We start from the raw sequence: 12,515 nt of genomic DNA on the forward strand, positions 1-12,515 counted from the left end.
GTTTTAACCTTCTGTTAGTGTTGGACACAATACAAATACAATATGGTGTTTTCAGGGCGGAGGAAGTTCTTCTCTTCTCTTTGTCATATAGTCTCTGATTAAATCAAGCAATAGGTCCATACTGTCTCCCCTTACCAACACAATTGGGATGTTTTCTTCTGAATTAGTTTGGAATTTTTTAGTCCATGCTCTCTCAGGAATCATGCTTGCTGATCAATGGTGCTTGCTTTGTGGTCCCACTTTCCCTGGTCATGCCTCCCAAAGAGACTGTCCAGGCAATTTCATTCTAACCTTGTTTACACTGCTGGTAACAGATAAGAGAGATCCTCATTACTTAAGGAGTGAATTTTTCAAATGGAGAACTCTACCATATGACTTCCAACTGGCTTCCCAGAATTTTCTTCCAGTCCCTTCTCAAATGAGCATTGAAGTATGTGTCAGGCAATCTGGGTTGTAATCTCAGCAATGCCAATGTCTACCACTATAAGTTATTTAAACTCCTCTGAGCTTCAGTTTTCTTGCTTCACAAAATGAAATATAGATGAGGTGATTTTAGCATCTTTCAAAATTAAAGTTGTTTGGATGCTATTTATTTTTCCTTCTGGCTTGCCTGTCTCCTCTTCAGTCCCTGACTGTCATACACATTTTGGTTTCCATGTTTTACCAGGTCTTTTTGCTCAGGTAGTTAACTTTTCTCATATTCCTTGATGTATTAATGTTCTACCCATTCTTTAAAGTTCTTCTCAAGTCCCAATTCCTTCAATAAACTTTCCCAATCTGTGTGTGTGTGTGCGTACACACACGTGTGCGCGTTTGCATGTAAGGTCAGGTGGGCAGGGCAGATATGTGTTGGGACACATGCCAGGGTTATAAAGATGAATGAGACAGACTTGATTCTGCCTTTCATTGAATTTAATTGCATGACAATAGCGAACATATTTTGAGATGACAGTGTCACTGGCAAATCCCACTAAAATTCTTGGGAAATAAAAATAGAATCCGGGTAATAAAATAAAATCTAACTTTTTCTTCCTTTGTGCTCAGTCTAGTTTCTCTTGCTCATAGAGTACCACGTGCAGAGGCCTTGCACCTGGCACTTCAGACCAGAATTTCTAGTGTGAAATGGCTGCACCCAACACTTCCGCTCACAGACCATGTGCAGAAGCGTTGCGCGTGACACCTCAATTCAAGATAGCAGTGGCAGACTGTGTGCAGAGATGCTGCTCTCGGCACTTCAATTTGGAGCTCTGTGAGCAGCACAGCTGTGCCTGGCCAGCAAGAACTCTGCCCCCTCCCCACTGACAAGAAGCCTAGAAAGCAGTCCTGCCGACAGCCTTTTGGGGAGAGCGTTTACTCTAGAGCACAAGCTTGCACGTCTCTATTCTTTGGTCAAAGAATAAAGCTTCCCTTTGCTTCTGAGTTGAATTCGGTCTCGTTCTATTGGCTTGAATGACACTAGGCAGAAGGACCCTTGTTAGGGACTGACTCAGGAGGGTTGGTAAAAAAATTTCTAGTGACCCAGATGGGATAGAGCATGGCCTTTTCCACCTGCACGTACCCACTAGGCTCTGGACTCACCCCAGCTTCAGATGGAGGATGGCAGAGGCTCTGGGAGGTTTGCATGAGGATGATTGACTCTAGTCTTTGACTTCACTCAGATGCGGTAGAAGGGCAGCAGCCTTTGGACAAATTCAGAGCAACTTGTCCCAGAAACCTGATACCCAGGTATGGTACACACACAGCATAGCCTGCAGAGCAATCTGGACTGCATCCCCTTGAATGGATCATATTGTGGCATCATTGGGGATCAGAGACCGAAACTCACATGTGCCTGCCCGCTGCATCTGGCTGGCTTTCCCGAGGTGCCAGATGCTGGGGACGGGCGGGACCTGTGGACAAGGGGGAGCCGCAGAGTCTTGCCCACTGTCTCGCCAGTAGTGCTGTCCTCTTGACCCCTGTACAAGGCAGTAGTGGCCACACCAGGGCTTTCTGCCGTCCTCACCAATGTCCAGGGGTCAACAGTAGCACTCTCCATAGTCCCTTTCAAGTTGGTAAAGGAAAGTGGTCAACCCTGTGAGCCAAGAGGCGAGGTAGGGGAAGGGCCCAGGTAATGAGGACTGCCTGACAGAACGGAACGAGGACGCGCGATCTGAGTTCAGGAAAAGGCATGAGGGATGCCTGAGTGCGAAAGGGTCTCAAGGTAGGTAGGCAACCGGTAACTTGACCTCTTCTGGTCAGCGCTAGTTTCTCTGAAGTGGGATGGGGAGCCCCGTGAGCCACTCATAAGATCAGAAACCACATTATTGGGAAGACCCATGAGCTACTGGCAAGAACAGGAAACACCCACCGCGCAACCTCTCCTCCCCGCTCTGCCTGTGAGGAGAACCTTGGGTGATTCTTTACTGACCGAGGTTCCATGGGCTCTCCTTCCAGTATCAGCACAGAATACCAGCCGCCCCAGCGATCTGTTGAGTACCCCATGGGAATCCCTTTTGATTTTAGCTTTCATCTGGTGGGAAGTCTGAAAACTCCTTTTCAGCTGAAAGGAGGAAGGAGAAGACCCCTGCCTCAGACAGATATGACACTCCCTAACAGACCAAGTTGGTCAGGAATTAATGCGGCTAAGCTGCTCTGGCCCAGATGTGGTCCCGTCTAACCTCCTGTGGGACATTCTGACTAGGGAGGGACTAACACTCTCAAGCACAGGCCATTACAAGTTCAAGGTGAACCCCAGTTATATCAGGGTCCACACCAAAAATAGATGCCTCCTATTTTGGTCTTTTGAGGAATCCATTAACAGTTTGGTGCTGTTTCCAAATTTCCTGAACCAGAAATCTTATTTGGGTCAAATCTTGTGGCATTGGTGTGCCAAGAAATCACTCTAACCAACGCCCCTTGATAGCTGGAAACAAATCCATAACAGAACATCTAAGGGACAGAGAAACAAATGTCCACCATACTGAAGGACTGACCAACCATTAGAGTGCATCCTGCACAAATGGAAGTTTTTCGGTTATCAACCCATGACCCCCAAACATTTTAATCTTCCTATGTAATACAGTCTGGCCCCAGTACTGGCTAGGAGATGAGGAAAGCTGGCCCATCAATGGGTCTCTAAATTACAACACCATCTTATAACTGGACCTGCTATGCCAGAGACAAAAAAAATGGGATGAAATTCCCTATGTCTAGTTTGTTATGGCCTTATATCAGAACAAAGACCTTCAAAAGGGATGTGGGCTCTCCTCCACTGAGGACATACCAAAGGAGACTAAGAGCTCTCTACTGGTCCTTGACCCTTCCCCTGAGGACCTTCTTGATCTATTCCTTAACCCTCCTCCTACCGCTCCTGCCCGACCCTCTTCCTTCATATGTCCCGATTTGGGCCCCAGGCCCCAGGGGTTCCCTCCATACAAGCCCCCTCCCCCAGAACCCAATCTGGCAAGCACACAAAGTGGGACTCATTACCAGCCAGGGCCCACAACCCTGTAGGAAAAGCACTCCCTTTGAGGCAGGTCCCTGATGGAGAAGGAGGGCTCACCCATATATATATTCCATTTACCACTTCTGATCTGTATAACTGGAAAAGTCATAGTAAGGGGCTGAGGGAAGATCCCGAGGTGTTCCTGAATCTGATTAGGGGAATCTTTCAGATCCATGACCCCACATGGGCTGACATCTAGAGCCTCCTCAATGTATTCCTAATGAGGAAAGAAAAGGCTACGGTCTTTTCAAAATCCTGAGATGAAGCAGACAAAGAGAACAGAAACAATGCAGGTCATGCTATTTTTCAGACTGGGAAATCAGGAGGTCCCAGACAACAAACCCAATTGGGACCACTGAGACAATGGAGAAGGGGGTGAAAGACAGAGGCTAACCCATTATAAAAATATGATCCTGAGATCCTAAAAGGAATCCAGGCAGCAGGAAAGAAACTTGTCAACTGGAATAAGATAAAGGAAATCAATCAGGAGCCAACAGAAACGCTTCGGCATTCCTAGAGTGCCTCAGGGAATCTTTGAATCTATACTTACACTGACCCTGAATCCTTGGAAGGGAATGTAATCCTGAGATATTTTATTTCACAAAGTGTCCTTGACATCAGGCATAAACTTCAGAAACTGGAAATAGAACCAGATACCCCTTACTTCTTTCCTAGCTGAGGTTGCCTACCAGGTGTTTAATAACCAAGATATACAGGAAGTCAGAGAATAAAAAGGTCTGGAAGCCAGCCCACCAATTGACTGTTGCCCTCTCACATCAACTGGTTGGCATGGGAATCTGGACTAACCGCCCACGGAGACTCTCGATGCCGGTATATGGCCCCCAGCCCCCATCGAGGGATAGCAAGCCAAGGAAACTGGGAGCCAATCAGCGCACCATATGTAAACAAGAGGGACACTGGAAGAGAGAACGCCTTTGCCACTCCCAAAGGGGGATGGAAATGGCAAATCCTGGCCACCACCCTTGAAGGCAGATGGTCCAAACAGATGAAGAATGAAGGGGCCAGGGGGCTCCTAACCTGGTACTCCAACTGACCCCCAAGGAGCCTCAGCTGACATTGGACATAAGAGTAAAGGCTGTCGAATTCTTAGTTGACACCGGTGCCATTTACTTAGTTCTGAACACTAAATCAGGCAAATCCAGTCACGAAAGTTGTAAAATTATGGGACTATCAGGGAAATCCCAAGAACAGGCATTCATACAGCCATTAGAATGTAATCTGGATGAACACATGCTCACCCATTCCTTCCTTCCTGTATATCCCCGAATGCCCTATACCCCTGCTAGGAAGAGATAAATTGGTGGCTACTATCCACCTAATGGGAGACAAATTGGAGACTAGCATCCCCTTAGACAAAGGGCACAACATGATAATGTTAATGTCTGAGGACAAACTTCCCCAACAGAGCAAGTCAATCTCCCTGGAATAAATCCCAAGGTCTGGACTCAGGGACAGGAGGAACGAGCTGCAGGAGCCAGTCCCGTGTTAGTCCACTTAAAACCTGGGCATACATGGCCCAATAGAAAGCAGTACGCTCTCCATTGGGAGGCATTCTTGGGCATTGCCCCTGTTATACAGGGCCTAATTGACCAAGGCCTTATTAGACCATGTCTATCAGCCTGTATCACCCTCATTCTTCCTGTTAAGAAACCCAGTGGGGAATACCAGATGGTACAGGACCTCAGGGCAGTCAATGAAGCCACCGAGTATATATATCCAGTAGCAGCTAATCCCTACACACTGCTGGCCATTCTACTGTCCACCAGGACCTGGTGTTCTGTATTAGATTTAAAAGATGCCTTCTTCTGTACTCCATTAGCCCCAGAGTCACAGGAAAGTTTTGCTTTTGAGTGGCAGGACCCAAACATGCAACAAAAACAACAATACTGCTGAACAGTCCTGCTCCAAGGGTTCAAAAATTCCCCCACCATCTTTGGGGAAACTTTAGCTACAGACCTAAAAGATCTACATTTGGAGGAGGGAACCTAGAATGGAGACAACATTCTGATTGCCAGCCCTAACTAAAGAGACCTCTGATAGAAATACTAACCACCCTGAACCACCTAGTCAATAGAGCACACAAGGTATCCAAGAAAAAGGTCCAAATATCACAAACTAAGGGGACCTACCAAGGCTTCATTCTCACAGGTCAGAGAAGCCTATCCCAGGAAAGGAAAGAAGCTATTTGCAACCTTGCCCCTCCTAAAACTAGAAGACAGTTTAGGGGTTTCCCGGGGATGGCTAGGTTTTGCCGCATCTGGATCCCTAACTATGGTCTAATAGCTAGGCCTCTGTATGAAAAGCTGAAAGGAAAGAATGATACTCCTTTTGAATGGAATTCAGAATGAGAAGGGGCCTTTCAAGAATTGAAAAAGCAATTACTTTAGGCCCCTGTCCTGGCCCTCCCAGATTTAGCTAAACCCTTTGACCTTTACATTCATGAGAGAAGGGGAATCACCCTTGGGGTATCAGCTCAAAAACTGGGACCCTTTAATGGAGTGGCTGCTTATTTCTCTAAACAATAACATCAAAACGCTAAGGGATGGCTTCCTTGCCTACAGGCAGTAGCAGCTCCTGCAACACTGCTTAAGGAGTCTGAAAAGTTAACCATTGGTCAGCCAATCACTATAGAGATTCCACACCAGGTTCAGGTTTTAGTAAGTTCTAAGGGAACACAGTGGCTATACCCCGGAAGGTCGATTCAAGTTCAGGCTATGCTTTTAGACAACCCAGTGGCTACCATAAAAACCTGTCACACACTAAATCCTGTCACCCTGCTACCCACAGAAACAGGATCCCTGGAGCATCATTGTATAGAAACCATAGACACGATCTATTCCTGTCACCCCAGCCCAGGAAGTGAGCCTCTCCCAAACACCAAAGAGGAATGGTTCACAGATGGAAGCAGCTTTATGAGAGAGCGAGAAGAGTTGGAGGGATACACAGTGACCTCCCAGACCCAAGTCATAATAGAAGTTAGAAACCTACCCCCGGGGACTTCTGCACTAAAGGTGGAGTTGATGGTCCTCACCTGGGCCTTGGAGCTCAGGCCAGGGAGGATCTGAAATGTTTACATGGATTCCTGTTACGCATATGCCATCCTACACGTACACGGGGCTATTTAGAGGGAAAGAGGTATACTTACTGCAGAGAATAAACAGGTGAAACATGGCTTAAGCATATTGAAGTTCTTAGAAGCAGTTCAGCTTCCAAAAAAGGTGGCAGTGATTCATTGTAGGGGTCACCAAAAAGGGGATGCAGAGGGAATAAAGGGAAACGACAAGGCAGACGCAACTGCCAAAAGGGTGGCCTCAGAACTGGTAACTTGGCAACTACCCCTCATACCTCAAAGGCAGATCCATCCAATTATTCCCCCATTTACGCAAAGGAAGAATTAAACAAAGTCTGAAAATGGAGCTTCAGTAGACATCTAGGAGGCCATGTGCGGCTAGTTAATGAACGTGGGTGATACTTCTTTCCCCAAACTGCGGCTTGTCAAGCCATCAGGGAGGCTCATCAAGGAACTCACTACAGGGCGGAAGTCCTATGTAACTGGTTGGTTGAGGTCATGGTAACTCCTGGAATGAAAGGTATATAATCGGTCGAACAGTTGAGACATGCCTCATCTGTACAATGAACACCCCCAACACCACACCACCCCTCCCTCCCAGCGGGCCCCAGAAAAGGCCCATTCAGACCAGAGGGACATATCCTGGAGAAGATTAGCAGATTGATTTCACTGTCATGCCAAGTGTACTGGGCAATTTCAGGTATCTCTTGATGCTGGTAGACACATTTTTCTGTGTGGATAGAAGCATTCCCTGCTAGAACTGAAATGGCAGCTGCAGTGGCTAAGGCATTACTCAAAGAAATAATCCCCAAGTTTGGGCTCCCAGGATTTCTACAAAGTCATAATGGTCCAGCATTTGTGTCGCAAGTGACAAAGGGGATAACAGGTGCCCTGGGCATAAAATGGACCGGGCACTCAGCCTGAAGACCCCAACCGACAGGGAAAGTAAGAGAGATCCAGTCAGACCTTGAAAGGGGCCTTAGTCAAGCTATGTCAGGGAACTCAAGAAAATTGGATTATGTTGCTTCTGATTGCCCTGCTTCTGCGGTGGTTAGCTCCAAGGGGTAAGTTAAAGTTAAAAGCATTTGAACTCATGTATGGTAGATCCATTCCGCAAGCCTGAGAGAAGGAACACCTTAGCTCCCTTGAAATAGGACAACTCAAGTATGCCCTCCAGGTAGGGCAATAATGGTAACTGCCGCACCGCACCCACACACCTGGCCCTCCACCCCTTCTGGCCAGGACACCAGGTGAACCTGAAAACCTGGAAAAGCAGCAGCCGACAAGGTCAGTTCACTCCTAAGTGAAATGGGCCCGACTTGCTTATTCTAACCACACATTCTGCCCTGAAGCTGCAGGGATCACCCTGTGGGCCCATCACACTTGAATGAGGAGGGCCCCTGAGCCCCAACCTCTGGAGAGACAACCTGAGGCAATGGACCCCTTGACTACTCGTGTGAACCTCTCTCCAACCTGAAGCTTATCTTTCAAAAAAACAATAAAACTGTGACCAGGGATATTCAGTCATGGCACTGAGCCTCACCATCAGGGCACACTTGTGCCTACAGGCAAAAGACCTAGATACGTTCATTTTTAGGAAAAATTTGACATGTGACAATTATTCTCTTGCTAATATTTGGGCCACGTATCTTAAATTGTCTGGCGTCCTTTGTCTCCAAAAAGGTTACACAAATGGTGGTTGCTCAGGGATATGAACAATCAGGGCTGAGGCCTGGTCACAATCCAACAGACGTAAAGGCAGCTGGGGAGAAGCTCTCTTCCTCCACCCGGGTTGTGACGACACCCCACATCAGCAGAAAGTAGTTACAGAAGACGAGAGGAATGAGGAGAAGGACAAAAGACAGAGGAGGGATTTGTCACTGGCAAAGCCCATTAACAATTCCTGGGGAATAAAATTAGAATCTGGGTAACAAAATAAAGTCTAACCTTTTTCTTTTCCTTTGTGCTTTATTTGGTGTCACTTGCTCATAGGGAACTGCAGGCAGAGGCCTTGCACCCGGCTCTTCAGACCAGTGTTCCTCCTGCGAAATGGCTGTGCCTGGCACCTCAGTTCGGGGGTCCGTGAGAGAAGGGCTGCGCCCCCGACACCTCAATTCAAGGTGGCAGTGGCAGGCACTGGGATCTGGAGGTGCGAACAGCATGCCTGTGCACAACCCGTGAGAACTCTGCCCCCTCCCTGCCGACAAGGACCCTGTAAAGCAGCCTGGCAGGCCCGGGGTCTCTTGGGGAAAGCATGTACTCTAGAGCGCAATCTTGCATCTCTCCATTCTTTGGTCAAAGAATAAAGCTTTCCTTTTGCTTCTGAACGAAACTCGGTCTCCTTCTCTTGGCACAAGTGACACCAGGCAGAGGGACCCTTGCTGGGGACAAACCTGGGAGGGTCGGTAAACAATAGTTATCTCCACTTTTCAACTGAAAAAAATTAAGGCTCAGACAAGTTAAATAAATTGCCCAAGTCCACAGAGCTAGCAAACAGCAGAATCCAGGTCTCTTAGACTGCAAAATCTTTCCTTAACTGTCACGCTGTGTAGCCAGCACACCAGGGAAAGGAAGTGGCAAAGTGCTCACACTTCCCGTTCCTGTGGCATGACCAACATTAGTCCCTAAGCTATTTCCTTCTGAGTCTGGCAAAGTAACATAATCACTGGCTACACATTTTTCCAGGCATTTACTTCCAGTAGATAGGAAGTGGCACTTGAGGTGAACCTTGCAGTGTTCGCTCTTAGCGGATGTCTTTTCCAGAACATCAAGAATCATTGATAGAATAATTCATTGAGAATTAATCATATGTTTCGTTTCACTGTTATTTAACTATTTCTGTTGTAGGATACATCTTATCTTTCAACAGCTTTTAACTTCCACAGGGACAGAAACACAATGTCTTTTTTTTTTTTTTTAAACTTTTATTTATTTATTTTTGGCTGCGTTGGGTTTTCATTGCGCGCGGCCTTTCTCTAGTTGTGGCTCACGGGCTCTAGAGCGCAGGCTCAGTAGTTGTGGCGCACGGGCTTAGTTGCTCCGCGGCATGTGGGATCTTCCCGGACCAGGGATCGAACCCGTGTCCCCTGCATTGGCAGGCGGATTCTTAACCACTGCCCCACCAGGGAAGTCCCACAATGTCTTTTATAAACTCCATTTTACTTAACATTATTGACATGGATCATGTGTGCTTAGTAAGCACTGCGCAGGAAGACTGTGTATGAATGAATGAATGCTCTCAGGCTGTTTCCATAGTGTAAGGAATGTCTGAAGAAAAGCTTTCCTTCCTGTGACCCAAGTCTCCAACATCCGAGTTGGGGAATCAGATTTTTTTTTCCTGTCCTCTGAGCATTAAAAATGTGTGGAGGGATATTTTTTAGGGTTTTTAAAGAGAAGAGAAAGAAGACTTTGTCTTCTAACCAGTTAGATGTCAAATAACAAATGAAAACTGATGCTTGTCATTAAACAACCCTAGGAAAGTCTCCACTGATACGCAGAGAACCCTTTCCTGCCACCACCTCCTCCCCTACAGCAGATTGGATTAAATTCCCCTTCCTGGTTCTCCCATGCTCCCCAGTAAACACTGAGCATCTACACTGTCTTGTTTATCTTTGCACCACCCCCAGCATCCAGGAGTATCTGACACACAGAACTCTTCAATAAATATTTGTTGCACAAACGGATACATATTGCTGTAACTTCAGGGGCTTGGGATATGGGCTGGGAAAATAGGCCTCCCACTTGATTATTAACGCTGTGGATTCCCTAATAATAAAAAAGCACTTTTCTTTCTACAGTAAGAGATAAAAGGTAAATAAAAAGATTTCTGTCAGGGGCAACATTTTGTGGGGACACAATTACACAAACATAAATGACTCAAACTCTTGCTAGAAATGAGAAGAAGGAAGATATAGGGGGCACTAGAAATGTGGAATGAGGTACTCTGGAAGTAGGGGATATTTATTGAATTAGTGGGGTGGAGACCCTGGAGATTATAAGAATACCTAACAGTTATTAAGCTCTTACTGTGTGTCGCATTATTCTAAGCAATATTTCATGGATTAACTTTCCATAGCTTTATGGATATTATAATCCCCACTTTATAGATGATGAGTTTGAAGCATGAAAGATTGAACAATGTACCCAAAATCACAAAGCTAGGAATTCTTCAAGTCAGGTTTCAAATCCAAGTAACCTGCCTCCAGCCCATGCCCTTGACCTCTGTGCTCTCCTCCCTCTGTAGAAAGCTTTTGCCTGTATCAGCATTCTGCCTAGAGCCAGCCCTTAAATGATTCCATCTGATAAATTCAAGGTTTCTATTCCTAATATAATATGAAGGCAAGATCTACTTACAATTGTTCTCTTACAGTTGTTCCTAATTATTCTATCTGTGTTTACTTGGAATGCCTGAGGGATTTAATAAAGGTATTCCAATACATGTGCACAATCCTGAAGAAATCAATAGATGGAATAAAAATGAAGTGAGATATAAGCAAACTTTCTGTATTGAAATCATATCATTCACTGGAGACTGTATCATTCTGCTTCTGTGGGGAAATAAGCTGGCCCATGCTTCTGTTTAAGAAAGCAGAGGTCCTAGCTTAGAAAGCTGTACTAATCAACTAGTAGCTGCAAGCTATAAATAACACTGAACTTTGTGTTACAAGTGATGGTGGATGCAATGCTGACACACCATAGTCTTCATCTGATGATCCCAATCTGCTTAGAGTATAATAGTTTCTCTCAACCTTTACTATCTTAAGTACCACTAAGAGATTGAATCATCACAGGGAGGCCAAATGGAATGCATGCGATGGGTCATATAATGGGATGGTTGTTTTGTTATATAATGTAACAATCATTCCAAATAAAAAATGCTTGGTATCTCTCTAAGGAGCATACTTATGCTGGAGCATCTATGTGGGCTGGGGTCACTGCAAGACATTAGAACAGGCAACTGTGTATGGGATCTATCTATGGAATATTATTTAAGGCCTTTTACCCTACTGCAAGAAACTCTCTCCCTGAAACATTTATACAGTTATGCTGTCAACAAGAATTCATTGAGTACTTGTTATGGATCAGACATTTGTAGTCGAGGTACAGAGTCGTGTTTGAGCTAATGCATAATTATGATAATGTGTGATGAGATCTGTAATAGGAGATGCCATCTGTCCCAGGAACTCAGCATGGCATATGAGGTCTTTACCTTCTGGGTGCAGCTAGCTTCATCTTTCTACTTTTCTCCCAATTCAACCTAGTTCTAGCCACGGTGGAAATCTGGAATTGCCATTAAAAGGGCACTGTTTTTCACAGTATCATGGTGTCTACAAGCTATTACCTTCTGCTTTAAATGACAGTCCCCATCTTCTCTGCCTGGTGAACTCATACTCATCCTTTAAGGTTTAGTTCAAATGCAACCTCCTTGTTGAAATCTTCCCTTATTTCTCCATCTTTTTCTCTTTCTTCCATCCTTCAGTAAACCTTTCATTCTTTAAGCTCGAAAGCATTTTGTTTTTACCTCTCTTATGGCATTTATTATTTGACATTATATTATAGCAATTTATGGACATTTTGGTTTTTACTCCTATTGGTTTGTAAACTCTTTAGGTCAGAGATCATGTATTTCTTCCCCTCTAACACTTATTATTGGAAATTGCATGTTGTTAAAAATGCTTTTTGATTAACACAGTGAATTAATGAAAAATAAATATCATTTGCTTAGGAGCTATTGTGAAATTTACATATGTTACATCGTTTAATTTTCAGAATAATCCTGTAAGATAAATATCATCATTTTACAAATGAGGAAACCAAATGGGTTAAATGAGTTGCTCAAAGTCACACAGATCAGAAATGGTGAACTGATTTGGTTTTAATGGTCATCTTCTATTTACCATCCTACAAAAAAAAAATTAAAATGGTTGTGTAGCTGCACAC

The sequence above is a fragment of the Balaenoptera acutorostrata genome, chromosome 3 (assembly GCF_949987535.1).
Source record: "Balaenoptera acutorostrata chromosome 3, mBalAcu1.1, whole genome shotgun sequence".
Taxonomy (NCBI): domain Eukaryota; kingdom Metazoa; phylum Chordata; class Mammalia; order Artiodactyla; family Balaenopteridae; genus Balaenoptera; species Balaenoptera acutorostrata.